This window comes from Arctopsyche grandis, chromosome 3 (assembly GCF_051622035.1).
Source record: "Arctopsyche grandis isolate Sample6627 chromosome 3, ASM5162203v2, whole genome shotgun sequence".
NCBI lineage: Eukaryota > Metazoa > Arthropoda > Insecta > Trichoptera > Hydropsychidae > Arctopsyche > Arctopsyche grandis.
The window spans coordinates 18,528,756-18,552,441 of NC_135357.1; the positions used below are offsets into that span (position 1 = coordinate 18,528,756).

At 36.4% G+C, this 23,686-nt stretch overlaps 2 protein-coding genes across 2 annotated transcripts in view; both read right to left on the reverse strand.

Annotated features, from left to right (window-relative positions):
* LOC143909695 (uncharacterized) overlaps nt 1–21,966 on the reverse strand; it is a 311,709-nt gene extending 289,743 nt beyond the window's left edge. The window contains exon 1 of the transcript XR_013260367.1: nt 19,338–21,966. The gene's annotated coding sequence lies outside the window, so the exon portion shown is untranslated. The remainder of the gene's footprint in view (nt 1–19,337) is intronic.
* The window catches only part of Octalpha2R (alpha2-adrenergic-like octopamine receptor), a 223,323-nt gene that overhangs the window by 117,666 nt on the left and 81,971 nt on the right, over nt 1–23,686 (reverse strand). The gene's annotated exons all lie outside the window — the stretch shown is intronic.

Consider the following 23,686-nt stretch of genomic DNA (forward strand, 5'->3'; position numbering starts at 1 on the left):
CGTTCGCGCAGTTCGCAAAACTCGAAATCGCTTTTGACACCAAATGCCGTATAATCAATTACATATGTACATACGTATGTATATACATATGTACATACACGCGAGAATTCTAAAGAATAGAGTCATTAAGCTGGCTGAGGTCACGTTATGTGGTAGACGAGAACAGTTCTGGTATGTTACCCAAAGAGCCATAAGACCCCCCCCCCCACAATAGGAGCCCGACACCAAAATCAGGAAACCACCTAAACACCTTTTTGGCCCCAATTCTCTAGGAAGATGACACCATCAATGAAACAACTTTTTTAACTGAACTTTTATTATGTTTCTTGTATATGTACGTTAAATATTTAAATAATGTTATTTTGAAGTTATAAAGCTGGAAATGTGCATACATACAGTAATTATTTATCTTATTTATATTTATATTTTATTTGCTTGATTGGTCTCTTAATTGTAGTCTTACTGAATTTTTTTTGTCTTTTAAAGCATTAGAAATTAAAAACTATATCTCAATTATAAAGAAACTTGTGAACAAAAAGAACACTGGGTATTTTTACTAGCCTCTTTTCAGCTTGCTTTCGATTTTTTCGTCTGACAATATTTGGGTTCTTATCCACACTCTTCCGATCGTTTTCAAACTTTGTCATTTTGCTCGGTTTGGTCATCAATATATTATATGTATGTGGAAATCAAATCCGTCAGTACTATGGTGAAAAATCATCATAATAATTACGTCCAAATTAGCGAAAATTGTGATCACGGTGATGTTTAATAGGTAGTTGACGTATTTGTTTGGCTGTTCGTCACCCACTATTCTTGTAGTTCAATTGTTTAATCACCTATAACTTTTTTCGTTTTCACACTATATCTTATAAAATTTGCATTATAGGCTCTCTTTATCTCTCTTATATATTTTTACTTCACTCGCAGGTTAGATAATGATTGTTAAATAGCGTGGTGTTAAGTCGAATATCGTGGTGTTTTGACGAAAAGTCGAATGACGTTTATATCTGTCATTTCCTAAACGCGTGCCGAAAAATGACAGATCCTAATCAGGTTACTTCATACAGGTTTACATCGGCGTATCATTAATATTTAAATGATGTTAAATACAGAAAACAGTTTTACTATTATGTTTTCGATGCAATAAGTATATTACCAACAGAGAGACTACTTTGCCACCTTAAGCTTTCTGGAACAAATAGGATCCTGGTGCTATACCGAATGTGATTCAACGGCTATCGCTTGTAAAGATCATCAAATACGATGGTCTTTTGAACAGTACGGTTATTTTAATTATAATTATTGTTAAATTAACATTTTAATATATTTAATAAATTTAGTTAAGTTAATTTAAATATCCTAGCAATCTAAAACAATTTTTTTTTGGTTTGGTTTTGAATAAAAAATAGGTTTCAATTACATTTTTACTATTCTACTATGCCTACTTTATCCCATTTCCACTTTCCGTTGTTGTTTATTTTTCCTTTAAAAAATATATGAAAACCGGAGTTGTAGCTCGTTTAAATTTTTTTTTGCCCAAACATAATATATGTATGTAAAGTCTTAGATCCTTACATAGTATTATTATTATTCAGAAAGATTAGTATTTTCTACGCAAAACCAGTTATTTTAGCAATTTTTGAATACATATATCCGTATGAATAACAGTGCATATAATATGTACAATGGAATACCAATAGAGACATCTATGGACAATCAACAACGTTTTTTGATACGATACAGAAAATTTGCGATAAATGCATTATGTGGGTAGCTTTTATAAGATGCAACAAATTCGAGATGCTAATTACTCGAATTTGTGAAAATCTAAGATGGATCATACCGATTTTTTGCATTCGTCACAACAATAAAGCTAGAAAATTTGTAAATTTCTAGCAAGAGACGGTTGATCTGTGTTTTTAATAACCACCAAGATCTCACCAGCAGCATATTTGGCAGGGACTTGAACCCACGATCTCTTTGCTGGTAAGCAATAGCTCTTCCAGTGAGCTACACTGAGGCTTATAGGAAAAACTTTTTTTTTTTAATATCAATAAACATCTGTAAGCAATTTAAATGGGGAAAAAAAATATGGACGGCTGAAAGTTAAAATATTTTTTTTTTCTTAAAAAAAATTACATGATCCGTTCCAAAAATCATCTATGGTCTAAGAAATAAAACCATTCGATAGTGAACCAAATGTAAATGTTCAAAATTAAAACCTGTAGTATTTTACACGTACTTTGCTTAGTCGACAAACAAACATTCAGTTTTAATAAAAAATATTTTATAAAATCAACAATGACGAAAATCCAAGACGAGATAAAAAATATATCTATAGATATAAAACGATCGATTTTACGATTTTACGAGCGGTGAAATGTTGAGTGTCAAACGTAGTTCAAAAGACATAAAAAATTAACATAAAAATAAAAATCTGGAATTATCTTTCTACTTTGTTATAATAATAAGAATCGATGTGGAAATGGGAACTGACTCATTTAATTCCTAATTTCTTATCAGATGCGATTCATACTAATCCTTTTCTGCTAGTTTTGTTGAGAATCCCCGGCTAACGCCACTTTGTAAACATTGCACTCGCGCGTAAACTTAACCCTTATTATACCGGAGACCGGCCCTCTAAGGGACTCCTCTTTTACTTCTCATGAAAATACATTTAAGCCGCTTGCTTAGCTAGACTTCCGGAGAGTTCTAAAAGCTCCACCCAAAGTTCAGAACAAAACATTTCCAGAGTATTGACGTTAAAAAGCGCGCAAAAAAATAGGAAAAGAAACGCGATTGAAATTTGCTTTACATACATATGTACATACATATGTATGTATATTTTCGTTTTCATAAATGCCTTTATTTTATAAAATTATTTGTCAGATCTAACATAAATTAATATTATATAGTTTTGACGTCTTCTGAAATAATGTAATTTGTATTCAAAATTGGTATGTTTATTAAAAATAATATACAAATATAATTTATTGTGAAAATTTCACATCCTGACGTTACCTTGAAACTTCTCCCATCTTAAATGTAGCGAATTTTCTCGTCCATCCATTATGAAAACTGGCGCTATTTATAATTGCTTTGATGAGAGGATGAAAGTTAAGGTGAAAATTCGCTCCTTAGTTTTACCACTTTAAAACAGCGATAAAAATAAAATATGATCATAAATAGCAAGCGGCGTTTACCTTTAAAAATGTTAGACAGCTTTGCGCCTTTTTTATCTTTCATAAAGTCCCCTTTGAAGAGCTCTTGATTGCGAAAATTCCTAAATCAAAAACGTTTCCCTTCGTAACCAGCTTGGTTGTGCTGGAGGCGTCTGTGTGGAGCTTTTGAATCTAGAAGAGCTTTCGCGCTCAGAAAGCGTGTCAACAAGGTATCTTCAAAACCAAGCTTAATAACACATGTTCGTACATACATACATATGTATGTATATAAATACGAAAAACACATACTTGCGCGAATTTACACAAACGTAAACGGTTCAACACCCCCTTCTAGTCCGTGCGAGCTCAAAGGGATGATTTGCAAAAATGTCAGGGTTCGAATTCCGACGAGTCCTACTTCGACCTAATTCACCCTTAGATGGGTTATTAATTTGGGACGCAAATAAGATTCGAGATGACGGACAACTGACGTAGTCGACGGCCTAAGACGATAGCAGAAGAGAAGCAACATGACTGGATTTGTTAATAAGTCAAATTCTCTCAGGTCTTTGACGCAAAGAACTTTAGGTTTAAAAACATTTCAAACTATAAAATAAAAACGTATTATCCTCCTAATATAAATATATTTAAGACCTTTTCTGATCATATTTATTACATCAGTATTTGTAACTGATATAAAAGAATTATATCCATTTTTCAAATATTTTTCAATCGTGGATTACAGTCAATTATTATCTGTAGTAATCCAATATTACCCTCAAATTCTTCAAATTCATGCTATCATAATATTTAAGAAACAAGATACGTTTAATAACTTTTATATGGAACAAAATCTTGTACATAAATTGAAATTTTTAAAAATCTGTATTAAGTTCCTCCGTATCAAAATACGATAGGCTACATTATTTATATTTGACATATAATTGTATCGCATATCTTCCATTTGTATTGTTAAAACTAAAATAAGAATATGTAATATAAACCGCTTAAACAAATGGCTAATCTAATAGATTCATTTGTTTGTTTATTAAATTTATTTGATTCGAAAAACAAATTCAATGATATAATATCGTCGGCATAGAAACTTTGATAACGTCACGTCTATGAACCAAACAAACATACATACAAAGTCTCTTTCGAAATTATATATTAGATATGAGCTGTTATTTTTGAAAGTGGCAGAAGTTTTTTTCATTTCAAGGAATATTTCGTAAAACATGGAATATAATGTTTTGCGTTTAACAATATTTAAGAATACTGGTGGTCTGTAAATACGTTTATTCTGCTTTTAAGAGATTTTGGACATATCGAATTAAAATAAGTGATAACAATTTGTGAATTAAGTCAAACAGAAATATTGCCTTGAAATACTGAAATTAAACTTCGACCACTTTTAAATACATATAATGGCTCATATGTATATACATATGTATGTACATGTTTAATCTTATCCCGCAAAAATATTTATTGAGTCACAGAGTAGGTATATGCATTTGTTAATTAATCTAATATATAATTTGGAAAGAGACTTTGTATGTATCCTTCGTCGTCGTCCGTAGATCGGTGACGTCATCGAACACGTGATTTGATTTTGTTTTTTTCGATTCAAAGGATTCAAGGGCGCAAGGCGAGTAGCTTCATGGGGCCCCGCCAGGGGCGCCACAAGGGGCGCAGCCCCGTGGGGCCCCGAGGGGGCCGCAGCCTTATGGGGCCCCGAAGGGGGCGCAGCCTCATGGGATGCAGCCCCATGGGGCCCCAAAGGGGGCGCAGCTTTATGGGGCGCAGCCTTATGGGGTGCAGCCTTATGGTGCGCAGTCTTATGGGGCGCAGCCTTATGGGGCGCTGCCTTATGGGGCGCAGCCTTATGGGGCCCCAAAGGGGGCGCAGGGGGGCGCAGCTTTATGGGGCGCAGCCTTATCGGGCGCAGCCTTATGGGGCGCAGCCTTATGAGGCGCAGTCTTATGGGGCGCAGCCTTATGGGGCGCTGCCTTATGGGGCGCAGCCTTATGGGGCGCCGCCTTATGGAGCTCAGCCGCATGGGGCCCCGAAGGGGGCGCAGTCTTATGGGGCGAAGCCCTCAACGGCAACTGATCATGGGGGCGAAGCCCTAGACGGAATTTAATCATGGGGGCGCGGTTTTTTTTTTTTTGATTTTTTTTTTTAATTTTTTTTTTTTGATTTTTTTTTTTAATTTTTTCAATTTTTTTTTTAATTTTTTTATTTTTGTTAATTAAATGTTTACTATTAGCTTAGTCATGTTTAAGCGGTTTATATTATAAATACTGAGCGAAGCCGGGTAATACAGCTAGTATATTATAAACTCATTTCGTTCCGTTTTTGTTGTAAATTTTGAGTACGAGTCCAACTGTTGATTTTATCGGTTTTCCGTTAATTTCAATTGAAAATTTTGTGCAATCTTTGAGAAGACAAAAAAAGATAATGTGCCGGACTGAGATGATATTATTTTTTGGTCGGGCATCCAATATTAATATGTGTCGGAACCGAAGGGAAAGTTGGGAAAATAATGGTTTTTCCCAGGCGGAGCTGTTTACCCGAAGGCTTTTTTTGCGCAGATGTGTCCCCTCCCGAAAGGACATCGATATCTCGGTTTTTCGACGTGTGCGGCTTTTCCCCATTTCTCCTATATGAGTCTCTGAGCTTATTCCCAGCACTAAGTATCCGATCGACCACGTAAGCCTTGCGCTACGTACAAAATCTTGCCCTCAGAAATGTCATTCCATTTATCAATACGAGAGTACAGGGTGTGCTTGTAATATAAAAAAAAACATATGTGTATTTACACTTATAAATTTAAAAAATTATTTTAAAACTCACTTCATAGTGCTAGTAATGACCTATTCTTGACCAACCAATTCAAAATTTCTGTGGTTTGATTGAAGCTTTTAGACAATAGTAATCTATGTAAGTATGTAAACTTTCGTTTACGTACATAAAATCCACATTCAAGCAAAAAAGGAGATAATGAAAATTTTGGTAAATATGTACACACCATACATAAAATACAGATTGTATGTAGGTATGCATGTATAATATATCGTATTTTTGGTAAAATATTAAATATTATATTTTTTATTTAAATACCTCAGCCACTCTGTAAAAAATGTTGTATTATATCAATAAAATTTTCATAAATCATTATATTATAAATATATATAGTTCAGATATACATATGTATATACATATTTATGAATTCTCAACTGCTTGTTTAATTTCATATTCAATATTGCGGCTTAGAATGCGCTCAATGAAAATTACATATTATATTTCTATATATGTATGTATATATTGCTTATGGTCGTGGATGCGCGGAAAATAAATCATGGATTTATTATTTTGTTTAGTTAGAGGCATATAGCGTCAATTGAATGAGCTTTTGGAACGCTGCCAAATTATTAATATAAAAAAATACTATGCAAAAATATACACATATATATTTCAGCGCGCTTAGAAAACAATGTGAATGAGCGAAAAGAGAAACTACATTCAATTTGATGATTTATTTAAAGCGTTCACTTAATGGCTTTGTCTACGCATTTTCATGTCTATAAATATTTCGTATTTTTATTTTTACGTATTAAGTAATAAAAAAAATTCTAGAAACTCGGTTGGAAGATTTTATGTATGTAAAATTTAAATACATTGTACGTATGTACATATGTATGTAATATATCGATAGAGATTATTGGTAATTTAAGATAAGAACCCGCTTTGAGCATACACATGATACCTCACCAAATAAAGAAACACAAGCTAAAAACATGCAAATAAAATATTTAGACACAAATGCAATTTATTATATTTACTATCTATTGTTTGTATACATACAATGTATTTAGAATCGTAAAAATTTTACATATTATTATATTTTATTTTGTATAGCCATATTTAAAATAATTTCTATTTATTAGATTTATCTCTTTCAACCAATTTTTTTTATTTTTTTATTTTTTTATTTTTTACATAGATAGATATATACCAGGAATGCCTAACAGGTAAACTCCACTGCGCCTTCCGAGACAATTAATTACAAACATTACAGCATTTTTTATTACATAAATCGCTGTATTTCGAAGACTGAATTTTTTAATCAATCCATAGAGACATCTATGGAATTAGACTTGTACATAATTTTTCACATATTGTAGATAAATCAAATTCAGATATTTGTGACTTACAATCCCGGGATCCCGTTGTTTTCTGGTACCGTGAATCCCGGTGCAGAAACTAGTCTGAATACCGGGATTACAATGCTTGCAGTAATTTCTTTAAAAATATTATTTTTATAAAAATAATATGGAAAAAACATAAAACAACATTATATAATGAACAATGGTGGGATGAGCAATGACAGTCATAGTCCATTTGTTTGCCGTTTCTTCCAACCGTTTCGACGCCGGCTTGCCGTTTCCATGAAATGGTATAAACAGCCTGTATTGTGTCGCAGATATTGTGCTCAACCGCAATGATATTTGAACCATATTTTAACTGATTCGAACTCCGAATCGACCACTGATCACGTTTTCGTGATCTAGAAAAAATGTGTACGTGTCTGTGTTTCTGTGTGAGTGTCTGTATGTTTATTGTCTGTCAGTGTATTTTGTGGATTTTTTGAACACTGTTCGTCCTATCAAACTAAAATTTAGTATTGGTTACTGAAATTTTTATCGATATACCGTAATTTTTTTTCAAATTTTTAAGTTGACCGGAAATGGTACCTCTTCTTATAGGTGTCCTCTTTCTTTTTAAGTTTTTAAATGAAATTATCCCTCAAACCACTCATCAAATCGGACTGAAATTTCTTACTTGTAATAGAAATTATTAATATTATACCCCAATATTTTTTCCTAAACCGAAAGTAGTACTTTTAATTTAGAGAATCAAGGTTTTTTATGTTTTTATAAGAAATCCTTTAATTTATTGAACTGAAATTTTACCAAGTTATGTATAAAAGTTGGTCAGCATCCATCAACCGGAAGTGACAGTGTACTCTTGTTCAATTTTTTATTCAACTATTTTTTTCGACCTCTTTAACATGTATGGCTCTTCACGTAAAAATTCAAGTATAATTGTTGTATCAATGTGATGAAAATACAAAAAAAATCACTAAATATGATAAACCGGAAGCGGGATTTTTTTCCTCTTAGAAAAGTCAAAAATGTTGTGACAACGATTCTTTCCACGCCCTGAACATATTTAGCTGAAAATTTATATTTGTATTCTTTTTGTACTAACATAGAGTCGATAAGGTTTTAGTCGGAATTCGTAAGCGGGAAGTAGAACTTTAGTCTTGTGTTCAATTTGTATTGAAAATGCTCATAGCCGGTTTGTGTGAACGTGTTTGTACATACATACATATGTTCGATTATCGAATTTTGTTTTTTATCCTTCTTATATTCCTCAAATACATAGATAAAGTCGTAGGTTGGTCACATCACACATAAAATAAGTGTAATTGGAGCTTTTTTTATATTAGGTGGATTTTTTCGATGAATAATTACTAGACGGTACAAACTATTTGTAAAAAACGAATCAATGAATCAAAGCGATGTTTTTACTTTATTTAATCTTAGAAATTTATGGATGCGAACCGAAAATTTAAAGAATGTAGTCAAACAATTGAACGTTTCTGAAATATGAAAACATGCAATTGAACTTTTTTTTCTTATACATTTGAAATCCCGGTATCGGAAATTCCCAGCCCCGCAATCCCGGTGCTGAAGTAACCTTCCGGGATTGGAAGCACTATTTGTGACATAACGGGTGGGTAGGATTGTTTTTGCCAATTTGATGGAGGAACCGTTTTAACAATGAAATCGGATAAATTGACAAACTCTGATAGGAAAACTTGGAAGTCGTGGAGTCACAAATATCCAAGTCTGACCAGCAGTATAAGATTAGCACGGGATCGTACCCAGTAACCTCTCGGCGCTAAACATAAACGCATATATGTATACATATGTATGTATCTATATATGCGTATATAAATTCATTAATTGGGTGATTAAGATAAATATTTACACGGACATTTTAAAAATAAATATGAATTTATACGAAACTTTTCGACCTTAAAGGTCAAAGTTCAGACGAAGAGATACAAAGGCTTATTTATTTGCCGTGGAAAAAACACAGGGACGTTGGTGAACACGAAAACTTTCAAAACGGTGTCATTTATCAAAGAGAGCTTTCGGTGTGCACGTAGCGCGTGTAAATTGTAATGAGCTTGTTGTGTACGCGACGCCGAAAGACGTTTTTCCCATTTGTTCTACGCAAAGTTTGCCGCCCTTCGAAAACACCTTATTAAAATAAATTAAACAAAAATACGAAAATCTCTCCCCTTCCTCTCCCCCGTCCCCCAAATTTTCTCAAAAAAATTGGAGAGCGGTGGGAGGCAGCTGAGAAAGTGTAGGTTGACATGGAGGGTTTGTCGCGCTGGAGCTTTGCGCAAAACTTTTTCGCCTTTTGTTTGGAAATAAAAGTTGAGCGAAAGCCGAGCGCCCAAAACTGAGCAATTTAAAATTATAGAGCTATTTGTTTATGTCGTGAGCTTTTCTGCCAATTAAAGTTCTCCGAAGAGAATTTATCTCGCGCCTAATTGAATACTGTGCATTATTTATTTTATAATACTTGAGTAAGTTTACTTTGTCGCTCGAAGCTTTCGCACTCCGCATCTGTTTGTGCCCACTTTCGGACTTTTCCTCTTTATTTACGTCATTTCAAATTCATACTTTCGTCGCAAAAAGCCTCCTATTCAAACTGCGAACACTCCTTGCGAAATCTACTCCCGTTCGATACAACGAACTCAAATTAGCCTCGCATCCGAATGTGTTTCTTTAGAGCGGGCACTGATTGTGGTGACGTCGAACAACATCATTTGATGTATTCAAATGTACTCGGTTTGATTGCAAACTGCACTTAATGGCGCATACAATTTAATCGGGATTATTCATGTTCCGATTGATTTTACGCACAGTCCAAGCCGACCGCGTAATTGCAAATTTGATAATTCGAAAATACATAGGACACGGTGGCTTATTGCGTTTTACTGCTCTCTGCAATTTTTCCTTCGGTGGGAATAATTTAACAGTCAGGGGATGAATCATTCTCTACGCCTGTTAGCGTAAAATTTCCTCTCAGAATAATGACGGACATTTTTCCACGTGCTTAATAGGGACTCTACTGCCATTTTGCTCCAATTCGGGCTGCTCTTCGTTCTGATTCAGTTCCCCGTAACCGAGAGAATTAGAGATGAAAACTTTTCTAAGGTTAAATTGGCGCTATTCTCCGCCTGCCATAATATGTGACAGCTGCGTAACGCAGCGGTTTCCGAACTTATTGCTGAAATTGCATATGTAGAATTTTAAGTTGAACAATAATTTATTTATAAAATTGAGTGAAAACCCTTCAACCAGAAGTGGCAGTTTATTTTATATTATGCTATAAACTAACTTTTCGCACTTCCCTTTATTCTAGTCAGCGCCTCCCAGTTTAGAAATCGCTGGCGTAGCGTGAGATAAATACTAAAATTTTACGAACCGGTTGGCGATTAGGATATATATGTATATATATATATATATATATATATATATATATATATATATATATATATATATATATATATATATATATCATCATCATCATCATTTACAGCCACTCGCCATCCACTGCTGGATGAAGGCCTCTCCAACACGCTTCCACCCGTCTCTGTTTTGCGCAACACTCATCCATCTCACCCCGCACATTTTCCTAATTTCGTTCACCCATCTTCCTTGCGGTCTTCCTTTTACCCTTTTGCATTCTCTCGGGTACCATTCAAGCAATTCTTTTGTCCACCTTTCGTCCATCCTCCTAGCTACGTGACCCGCCCATTGCCATTTCAATCTCTTCACTCTATCCACTATGTCCACTACTCTTGTCATACTTCTCACCCACGTGTTCCGCTTTCTGTCTTTTCTCGTTATGCCAAGCATACAGCGCTCCATACTTCTTTGAGTGCATTGGATTTTATGTAGCATCTTGGTGTTCAGTGTCCAAGTTTCACATCCATACGTCATCACTGGCAAAACGCATTGATCAAAGATCTTTTTCTTCAGGCAGAGTGGCATTTTTGATTTAAAAACAGCATTCATCCGTCCAAATGCACTCCATCCTAATTTCATACGTCTCTTTATCTCTTCATCTTTATTACCAGACATGTCAATTATTTGACCTTAATATAAATAATTATTTACTACTTCTACTGGTTTATCATCTAATGGGATGCTATCAGGCATGCAATACCTATTGAACATTAGTTTGGTCTTATCTACGTTAATTTTTAATCCTACTTTTCTACTTTCCCTGTCCAGCTGTGTTAGTCTGTTAAGTAGGTCAGCTGAATCACGAGCTATTAAAACTATATCGTCTGCGAACCGAAGGTGACTCAAGAAGCGACCGTTGATGCTTACTCCGGCTTTGTCCCATTCCAAGTTCCTGAAAACTCCCTCAAGCACCGCATTGAATAACTTGGGCGAGATTGTATCTCCTTGTCTTACTCCTTTTCTTATGCTAAATCTATCTGTACCTGAAAAAATTTTAACCGAAGCTGTGGCATTCTTATATATTGCAGCTAACAGCCCCACATAGGGTTCCGGTACTCCCTGTGTTTGTAGAGCGTTAAGTACTGCATTGTGGCTCACTGTATCGAAGGCTTTCTCATAATTGACGAAACCTAGGCACAATGGCCGTTGATATTCGTTGGCGCGTTCGATTAGTTCGCCAACTACTTGGAGGTGGTCCATTGTACTGAAATTTGCCCTAAATCCTGCCTGTTCTATAGGTTGGTTCTCGTCGAGGATATTCTTCAGCCTTTCTGTAATAACCTTCGTAAAGAGCTTGTAGACCGCTGAAAGTAAACTAATGGGTCGGTAGTTCTTGATATCGCTTTTATCACCTTTTTTTGTGTATTAAGATGATAGTTGCGTTATTCCATCCTTCTGGTATAGCTTGGTTCTGGATGCATGTGCTGAAAAGCCTAGCTAAGATATTATTTAGGGGGGAGCCGCCACATTTTAGTAAGTCAATGGGAATATTATCTTCCCCTGGGGTTTTACCGTTCTTTGCAGTTTTTAGCGCGGCCTCTACTTCGCTAGGCAATACTGCAGGAACCCTTTGGCCGTTTGTCGATTCCAGAGCGGGGAATTGGCCGTTGTCGTTCTCGTATAGTTTTGCATAGTACGTGTAAACTCTGTCTATGATTTCTTCTCTATTCCTAATTATTACTCCGCTCTCTGATCTGATTGCGATCATTTGGTTTTTGCCTAAGAAAAGATCCTGTTTGCACTTTTTCAGGCTACGGTTATTCTTAATGGTACTTTCTATTAACTTGCTGTTAAAATCTCTGACATCCCTGACTATTATCTTTTTAATTTCCTTATTTACTAGATTGTATTCTTGCTTATTATTATCCCTATTTAAATTCCTTTTATGCTTAATTAGGTTTTTTGTTTCCGCTGAAATTTTGCTTAATTTAATCTGTTTCCTGAATCCACCTAATTTCTTACCTGTTGAGGTTAGAACCGAACTAATTACAGTGTTCAATTCCTCGTTGTGTGCTTCTGGGTTTAATTTCTCGTATCTATTTCCAAGTTCGAGTTCGAATTCCTTTTTCCTAGACCTTAGTTGAGCGAAGTCTGGAGAGCTACTGCATCCTTTTATTAGTTTCCTACGTTCGCAATTTATATTAATGGCCATCTTGGCCCGGACTAATCTGTGATCGCTACCTATATCTACTTTACTTAAAACACTAACGTCTTTAACGGAGTGCAGGGTATTTGTTAGGATGAAATCTATTTCGTTCCTGTCTCCTTTAGGGCTCTCCCAAGTCCACTTATTGTTTGCGTTTTTCCTGAAAAATGAATTAGTGATAAAGAGCCTGTTGTGTTCTGCGAATTCAATTAGGCGATGGCCTCTTTCGTTTCTTTGGCCGGTACCAAAATTGCCTACTGCTCTTTCTGTGTTTGCCTTTTATCCTATTTTTGCGTTAAAGTCGCCCATGATTATTTTAAAGTGGTGGCGGCTATTATCGTATGCGCCCTGTAGTTTTTCGTAGAAGTCTTCTATTTCCTCGTCTGGGTGGCTAGATGTGGGGGCGTACACTTGGAATATTTGACAAGTGTACCTGCTCGAGATTCTTAATACTACATAGCATATACGTTCCGATATATCGCTTATTTCTATAATATTTATTTCTATTCTCTTATTGATAAGAAACCCTACTCCTCCTATTCTACCATTTGGTAGCCCTCTCCAGTAGAGACAGTTACCACTTTTTAGGATTATTTGGTTTTCCTGTTTTCGTCTTACTTCGCTAAGTCCTACTAAATCCCATTTGATACTTTCTAATTCATTCTCTAATGCAAGCACACTTCCTTCACTCGATAACGTTCTTACATTGTACGTGGCTAAATACAGGTTTCTATTAGCTAAGCTATCATCCATCGTCAATCTTACCTTGTTGGAGGTTTGGATATTATTTTTCTCGCATTTATCCAAGATGTGTTGAGAAAAAGGCGGTACTTGAGAGAGATTTCCATTCAAGGAGTGAGTTCTTACCGCCATAGACTCTTCTCTGTGGTCAGCTTTGTCTGATAGTCATCCTAGGTATCACTTGGATCACTTATGAGTTATTACATGCCATTTAACAGGGTTACTTTGTAAGTGAAAGTAGTTAGTTATGATAATAATAGATTAGCAATTGTTATACTACTTTCTTTACAGATCTTTATCGTGAGACGCCTCTTTGGAGACAACGGCTTTATATATGTGTGAGTGAGGTTTGCAATTTAATATTTTAATAATAAATTTAGTAAAGAATATAAAATTACACGAATTACTTTAATATAAATTAAATATGAAAAAGAACTATTAGACAGTTGGGAAACACCGTTTCTGTTTGCTATTATTCTATTAAGTAAAGTTCGTTAAAAATTTTTGTCTGAAAGCAATTATGTGGAAGATTTATTGCTTCTGTGGGACCGAATTTTGACTGACGAGCAGGGACCCTTATTTTTTTGTATTCAGGTAGGGAGATGTATCTCGTTCGTATACGCTTTTGTAACTGACACAAAATTAACACAAAATTTTACGCAATCACTGATATTAAAAAACGCTGTTAACGGCCGATCATCTGTTTATTTTTACACTTAAATTATACTAGGATGCAATTAGTTAAATAAGTGAGTAGATGGTTAGTTTTGTAGTGATAGATGGGTGGGGAGTCCGAGTATTTCGAAATGCAAAGTGAGAGCGAGAGAAACGCGCGCGGACACGGTGACAGTCGGACTCGGACCTCCATATATATATATATATATATATATATATATATATATATATATATATATATATATATATATATATATATATATATATATATATATATATATATATATATATATATATATATATATATATATATATATATATATATATATATATATATATATATATATATATATATATATATATATATATATATATATATATATATATATATATATATATATATATATATATATATATATATATATATATATATATATATATAAATAAATATATATATATATATATATATATATATATATATATATATATATATATATATATATATATATATATATATATATATATATATATATATATATATATATATATATATATATATATATATATTTAAGCATAAAAGGAATTTAGATAGGGATAATAATAAGCAAGAATACAATCTAGTAAATAAGGAAATTAAAAAGAGAATAGTCAGGGATGTCAGGGATTTTAACAGCAAGCTAATAGAAAATACCATTAAGAATAACCGTAGCCTGAAAAAGTGCAAACAGGATCTTTTCTTAGGCAAAAACCAAATGATCGCAATCAGATCAGAGAGCGGAGTAATAATTAGGAATAGAGAAGAAATCATAGACAGAGTTTACACGTTCTATGCAAAACTATACGAGAACGACAACAGCCAATTCCCCGCTCTGGAATCGACACACGGCCAAAGGGTTCCTGCAGTATTGCCTAGCGAAGTAGAGGCCGCGCTAAAAACTGCAAAGAACGGTAAAACCCCAGGGGAAGATAATATTCCCATTGACTTACTAAAATGTGGCGACCCCCCCCCTAATTAATATCTTAGCTAGGCTTTTCAGCAAATGCATCCAGAACCAAGCTATACCAGAAGGATGGAATAACGCAACTATCATTTTAATACACAAAAAAGGCGACAAAAGCGATATCAAGAACTACCGACCCATTAGTCTACTTTCAGCGGTCTACAAGCTCTTCACGAAGGTTATTACAGAAAGGCTGAAGAATATCCTCGACGAGAACCAACCTATAGAGCAGGCAGGGTTTAGGGCAAATTTCAGCACAATGGACCACCTCCAAGTAGTTGGCGAACTAATCGAGCGCGCCAACGAATATCAACGGCCATTGTGCCTAGGTTTCGTCGATTATGAGAAAGCCTTCGATACAGTTAGTCATAATGCAGTACTTAACGCTCTAAAAACACAGGGAGTGCCGGAACCCTATGTGGGACTGTTAGCTGCAATATATAAGAATGCCACAGCTTCGATTAAAAATTTTTCAGGTACAGATAGATTTAGCATAGGAAAAGACAATGAGATACAATCTCGCCCAAGTTATTCAATGCGGTGCTTGAGGGAGTTTTCAGGAAATTGGATTGGGATACAGCCGGAGTAAGCATCAATGGTCGCTTTTTGAGTCACCTTCGGTTCGCAGACGATATAGTTCTAGTTGCTCGTGATTCAGCTGACCTACTTAACAGACTAACACAGCTGGACAGGGAAAGTAGAAAAGTAGGATTAAAAATTAACGTAGATAAGACCAAACTAATGTTCAATAGGTATTGCATGCCTGATAGCATCCCATTAGATGATAAACCAGTAGAAGTAGTAAATAATTATTTATATTAAGGTCAAATAATTGACATGTCTGGTAATAAAGATGAAGAGATAAAGAGACGTATGAAATTAGGATGGAGTGCATTTGGACGGATGAATGCTGTTTTTAAATCAAAAATGCCACTCTGCCTGAAGAAAAAGATCTTTGATCAATGCGTTTTGCCAGTGATGACGTATGGATGTGAAACTTGGACACTGAACACCAAGATGCTACATAAAATCCAATGCACTCAAAGAAGTATGGAGCGCTGTATGCTTGGCATAACGAGAAAAGACAGAAAGCGGAACACGTGGGTGAGAAGTATGACAAGAGTAGTGGACATAGTGGATAGAGTGAAGAGATTGAAATGGCAATGGGCGGGTCACGTAGCTAGGAGGATGGACGAAAGGTGGACAAAAGAAGTGCTTGAATGGTACCCGAGAGAAGGCAAAAGAGTAAAAGGAAGACCGCAAGGAAGATGGGTGAACGAAATTAGGAAAATGTGCGGAATGAGATGGATGAGTGTTGCGCAAAACAGAGACGAGTGGAAGCGTGTTGGAGAGGCCTTCATCCAGCAGTGGATGGTGAATGGTTGTAAATGATGATGATGATGATATATATATATATATATATATATATATATATATATATATATATATATATATATATATATATATATATATATATATATATATATATATATATATATATATATATTACTTTCGCCCGATCCACATGCTATAAACATAAATTATGAAATAAATTTATCACCTGTGAGTGTTTCCAAGAAAATGGAACGCTTGCATTTCTTATGTATGCATTCGAATAGATTCCTAGACATAGCTACATAATGTGTGGCTACAAAAGCCTTTCTCAGAGAAAATGTCTCAAAATAATGGCGCAGAATAAAGTACAAAATACTCCAGTTAACAAACTTACTAATAAAACACATTAAAAGCGACCGCAGTGAAAATAACAAAATACTCAACTTGACTTATTAAGGGATTTAAGTTATTAAGATCTCACCCGTCTCTCGCAGAAAGCGAATGCGGGCGTCGAAAATCCCATCCAAAACGCCCCCTCTTCCCCTCAAAACAGTGAAAGAAAACAATTAAAATGTTTTTTTTTTTATATACATACATATATACATATGTACATATATACCTACATACATATATGTATTTATGAATTGTTACTATCGAAATAGATACTGCATTATAATAATGATTAAATGAAAATGACTGAAGTTTGCCAAATTATAATTACGATGTACCTAATCCCAACTAAAATACAAACAACTATCACAAAACTAAACGTAAACAAATTTCTCCCAAGTATAAAATTACTTTTGCATGTCGACTAATTTGGGCAATGTCAAAAGTGACTTACAATTATTTTATTTCGTAACGAATTTCGCAAAAAGTTTCAAGGTTTGTTATACACACATATTATATGTGCATACATTGTATAACACAGCACGAATATATCTATGTATATGTAAATACATACATATACACACATTTTCAAAACATTTTTCCGCAAATGTATGTATCTATGTATATCTGTTTTCTCTGCTGAATATTTACATAAATTCATACATAATATGTACATATTATACTTTCAATAGGAATTTCAACCTCACTTATGTTTTTACATATACTCGTGCATGCATTCATATGTAGGTATGATTCTTTTTACTAATCTCGATGATACTTTTCGGGATGGATATTTGTTAAATTTGATTTTATGTGTATGTCTAGTGTTTATGCTTGTGTCGGTGAACGTTATGCCATAATTTCTGCGATATGGGGGTCTCTTGGTGAAAGTTTACCAATTGACTTACCCGCAGCTTTATTCCCGAGCCCATTTACGACCAACCTTCATCAGCACAATATTATATGTACGTTTTGCCCTTTCGCTGATATATCTGTTTTTTGTGCTCGTGTAGGTATCTACAGGTAACACACACTTGTTTAGTTTATATATGCATAAGCGTGTATTTGAATTCAATGGGTTTATTGAACTTCTAGAAACAAACAAATCGTCATAATGTATGTATGTATGTATATAATATACACATACATATGTACATATATTAAGGTAGCGGTGTGAACGAGTTATTTATTGTTTTCAAACTCATTGATTATACGTACATTTGAGCATGTATCATTTGATTCACACAAATCATCAAACTCCTCACAAGTATTACATGATAATAGTAATAGTAATATGATACAAATAAAAAGTGAAATACAATTTAAATTCACCGTTTTCACATTTAATTTTTTTAGATATTATATGCTTTATAGTCGCTTGAAAATTTTACCTTTTAGCGCCTAACTACGCGGCAAAAGCTTTCGCAACATTAATGAAAGCTTTCCCCGGTTAACTTAGCCTTTATTAAACAAAAAGCTTTTGTGATTTTTCGTATAGAAAACGACATTCATTTAAACAATGCTTATAGTTTTTCTATAGCGTTTATAACAAAGCTATTCAAATAAAAGTATGTGTATGTGCATCATCTAAGGAAAGTTGTGTATATTTTTCTAGTGATACATATTGAAATGTTTATTTCAATGTGACAAAAAATGGACATTTTATATATGTACGTATCTAACATACGTATTTGGTGAGGGGGCTGCGAGGGGTTGCGGGGTTCACTTGCCATGAACAATGGGGTGGTGTAGAGCAGCCGTCCGCATTCAAAGCGTGCTCCTCATATTAAAGCGGACAAAAATACGTCATCAGGCTTTGTTCCGCATTGCAGAATAGGCAAGAATTTTATTCTAGATAAATAGGCCGAGCTTCCACTGCGTAGACACAAAGCCTTCACCCACTCACCCCTTACATCTCTTGCACCGTGATGGCGCTGACGCCAAGATAACGCTCCATGCGGGAGCCTTAAACCGGAATACTATCTTGCCTTGTTACCTGAACTCCAATTTGTTATTTTACCCTTTCGCGTTTATATTTTACATAAAAAAGGAATTCGTTTTTATTATAAAAATTGTTTTACCGTAGAACTACATACATATAAGGCTACATATTATCTCTATTAATCATATGTAGATTATCTCTAGCATCGCATTAATATTCATATATATATATTGTAACGAATGCTTTTACGCGCGTCTTTATGCAGAGGGCGTGATATCTCGTTATTCTTCCAATGAGTCAAGTTAGGTGGAAACGTGGACTAACCTTGGGATATTTGTATAAATGTATATAGTCGGGGAGGTTCCTGACGGCAAGTCGTGTGCGTTGATAACAGCTTCCTCGTCGTCTCACGGCTGAGGTTTCTCCGGAAACGGCGTGAGGAATGCAGGGGAAGTTGGGCTGGAACTCAGGGGAGGGAGTGATGCTACACTCGACCTCGTGGCGGTTCTTCAGCACTGATGGCGGTGAATCTCTCGGCCCCGTCTCCCCCTGGAGACGTGCACAGGAGAGATGTTTCTTCGACGAGAGTTCGCGGGTAAGAGACAGCGCGCTCTACATGCGCGCGCGCCTATGAGGTTTTTCTGAGTTGCCACTCGAAATAAGGGCGAGTGTTGCCCTAGGGGACGATGGGAAAACGTGGTGTTACATCCTCCCCCTCGAGTTCAGAGGGCAAGCGTCCGGTCTCTGAACTCGGATAGCGCCGAAGCCTATCATTGTGCAACGGGCTTCGTACGAGGTCTTCTTCTGCATCGCTTCGGCACGACCGGTGCCGGAACGTCAGCCAGGTGGGGCATCCGCTCATCGGCCAGCGTATTGACAGTTGTCTTGACGAATGTTGATGGTCTTCGCGGCCTTCCTTTTCTTCGCCTCGGCACGCTCGGCGCTGGAACGCCGACCAGGTGTGACATCCGCTGATCGACAGGCATGTTGACAGCGGACATGAGGAAGGTGGTGGGACTCAGGGTCTCCCTGATCCAGAAGGGCCCCTCTCGTACGGGGACGAACGTAGCGCTCCGCCCCTCTTCAGCGGGGTTGACGTATGGCGGCAGCAGCACCAGATCGGCGGCTCGATATCTGGTGTGGGCTCTTCGGTCTTGGTCCGCGTATCGTCTGCTCTGGTCCGGGCGCTTCCTCCAATCGAGGATAGGAGTCTTCGCGGGAGCTGGTACCTTCGTGGCCTTCAGGGCGGACGATAGGTGGGTCACCGGGGGGTTACAGGTGCGACAGTTCGCCGCTCTTCGGACTTGGTCCGCGCGTTTTCTCTGTTCCGGGCGTTTTCTCCAGTCGAGGATAGGGGTCTTCGCGGGAGCTGGTGCCTTCGTCGCTCGGAGAACGGACGATAGGTGGGTCACCGGTATCTGGCGTGGACACGTCGCCAGGGCGATCGTTGACAACGTGGCCCCGGTCTTCGTCTTGCACGTGGGACAATTGCTCTTTATCACACCTGGAGCTCCGCAACCGTAACATGCGACAGGTGTTCTCGTATGTGTCTCCTTTTTCTTTCGACATTCTTCAACCGAATGTCCTCGGTTATGGCAGAACGAGCATGTTGGACGAAATCGCGGCCTTTGTTCGCCCATTCGGTCCGTTTTCGTGAATGCTCGGTCACTTCCGGCCGCGGGCCTTTCCCATGTGTCCGATGTGGGTCTCGAACGGCGTGGAATGTCGGGGCTCGCTATTGTTCTGGCCTCAGGTAGTCCCGTTGGGGTCTCGGCGTCCATATCGGCGATGTGGCGGGCGCAGAGAATCAATTCCTGGAAATTGTCTATCCGCTCTCGGCTCAAACGGGTTCGTAGAAAAGGAGATAATAGGCCGTATACAATGTCGAGTTGCATCGTTTCGGGAATGTCGTACGGCATTTTCGCGAATAACGCGCGTTTTCGATTTACGAAAAGGTCCGTTGATTCCCCTTCTAGTTGCCTAGTTGCGCTAACTTCGAGAAACAGACGGTAAGCCGGTCGACGTTCGCCGTAGCTGCTTCGTAGCGCCTCTAGCGCCATGGACCAGGTGGGGGTGGAAGGTTTCATTCCCACCCACCAAGTCGCCGCGTCTCGATCGAGCATCATGGGTAAACCTAGAAGCGCGTCCTCGTCGGGGATTCGGCAACAGTTTTTGAACGTCTCGATGGCATCAATGAACGCCTCGACTGATTCCGACGAGTCGCCGGCAAACCGAGATTTGCAATTCGCAAAATTTCCCGCCGCGACCGGGGCAGGTGAAATGACGGGGGAAGGAACAGATGCGGTGTTGGAAGCTATAAGCTGCTCCATCATCAGCTTCATCATCTCCATCAGCAACGCGCCGTCTACTGGAACTGGTGATGGGGGAGTCGACTGACCTTCCGGTGGGGAAGCCGACTGTCCTTCCGGTGGGGAAGTCGCTCGTGAAGAAGACGCGTCTGGGTCTACGTTCCCCGCGGAGCGTAGACCGTGCATCTTCGTGTTGACTTCGTGAACGCAAAAGTGACTTGCTGGTCAGGCCCACTCGTTGGGCGCCAATGTAACGGACGCTATTACGCGCGTCTTTATGCAGAGGGCGTGATATCTCGTTATTCTTCCAATGAGTCAAGTTAGGTGGAAACGTGGACTAACCTTGGGATATTTGTATAAATGTATATAGTCGGGGAGGTTCCTGACGGCAAGTCGTGTGCGTTGATAACAGCTTCCTCGTCGTCTCACGGCTGAGGTTTCTCCGGAAACGGCGTGAGGAATGCAGGGGAAGTTGGGCTGGAACTCAGGGGAGGGAGTGATGCTACACTCGACCTCGTGGCGGTTCTTCAGCACTGATGGCGGTGAATCTCTCGGCCCCGTCTCCCCCTGGAGACGTGCACAGGAGAGATGTTTCTTCGACGAGAGTTCGCGGGTAAGAGACAGCGCGCTCTACATGCGCGCGCGCCTATGAGGTTTTTCTGAGTTGCCACTCGAAATAAGGGCGAGTGTTGCCCTAGGGGACGATGGGAAAACGTGGTGTTACAATATATATATATATATATATATATATATATATATATATATATATATATATATATATATATATATATATATATATATATATATATATATTATATATATATATATATATATATATATATATATATATATATATATATATATATATATATATATATATATATATATATACATATACATATATACATATATATATATATATATATATATATATATATATATATATATATATATATATATATATATATATATATATATATATATATATATATATATATATATATATATATATATATATTTTATTTTATTTTATTTTTTTATTCAATTTACACCAAGAAGGCCTAACGGGTAAACCCAATGCACCTTCCTGGCCAAAGACAATTATATAAACATATATGTACACCATCCATATATACACAAATTCTTACACGTATACACAAATACACATACATACATTCATAAATATAAAAATACACATATGTATATATATATATATATATATATATATATATATATATATATATATATATATATATACATATGTACGTTGTATAGCAAGAATAATGGTTTGCGAAAATACTTTTGGCATAGAACGATGTCTATTTGTATTACAATTTAATGGTAGCGCGGCATGAAAAATCGTCGCCTTTATAATTGCTATAAAACCAAGATTGTGTCTCGCATAGTATAAATATGTATAGATGCCTTCTTAATAGAGTAACGCTTTGTAATAATAATAGGCAGTTTTTTTCGAAACATAAGAATCATTTCACAGTATTGCGTCAAATTTATGAAATTTGATATGAAGGTCAGAAAAACAAATGCACAGCAAAAAGTGGTGGTAACGATAAAATAAATGAATACTTTCAAAACAGCAAATTTGGTATTTTTACTAACGCAAAATCCCTTAAACGTCATTTTTATTTGTATTTTCAATATGAAAGTGTAATTTGAATAATATATGGACTTTATTATAATGTGTTTTTAAATTATGAAGTCATTCCCGTGAAGTCAATTGTCGCACCTTATGCTCAAAAGTGCGCTGCGAGACTTTCCATATTTTTCCAGCTTCCCATTTTTTTATAGGCGGGTTATCGTCGCCAAAATGAAGCAGGCTTTAACAAATGGGTAATATTCGAGCGCAAAAGGAGCATATTGGTTGCGAAGTCTTCGCATGTGCAATTTATGTGTGTCAGCATTTGCCGGCCCAGGATTGTGTTCGTTCGGTTCAAATTTCACTTTGAGGAAAATCTCTAGTGATTTTGAGGCAAATTTTCCTCCTCACAATGGCGCATATAAAAAATTGGAACGAAATTGTGTCTCATCCCTGAAGAATTCTTTTACTTGACGTTTCGTCGAATCGATGCTATATACAAATTACATCCTTTAAATTTTACTCAACTGAAAGAAAAAAGTAAATCATTTAGAATAAAAAGTGAGGAGAGGTTTCCTCATTTGAAATTCTAATCGTGAATCCTTTGATCGGTTAATGCAAAATCGTTAGTAAAATCATTTTATTCAATCGTTTAGTTATTCATTTTGAATGTTGTGCTGAATATATAATATTTTGGTAATGTGGGACTTATATGAGTCATAACTTTAAATAGTTTATCAGAAAAATGCATAAAGTTCATCCTATACATA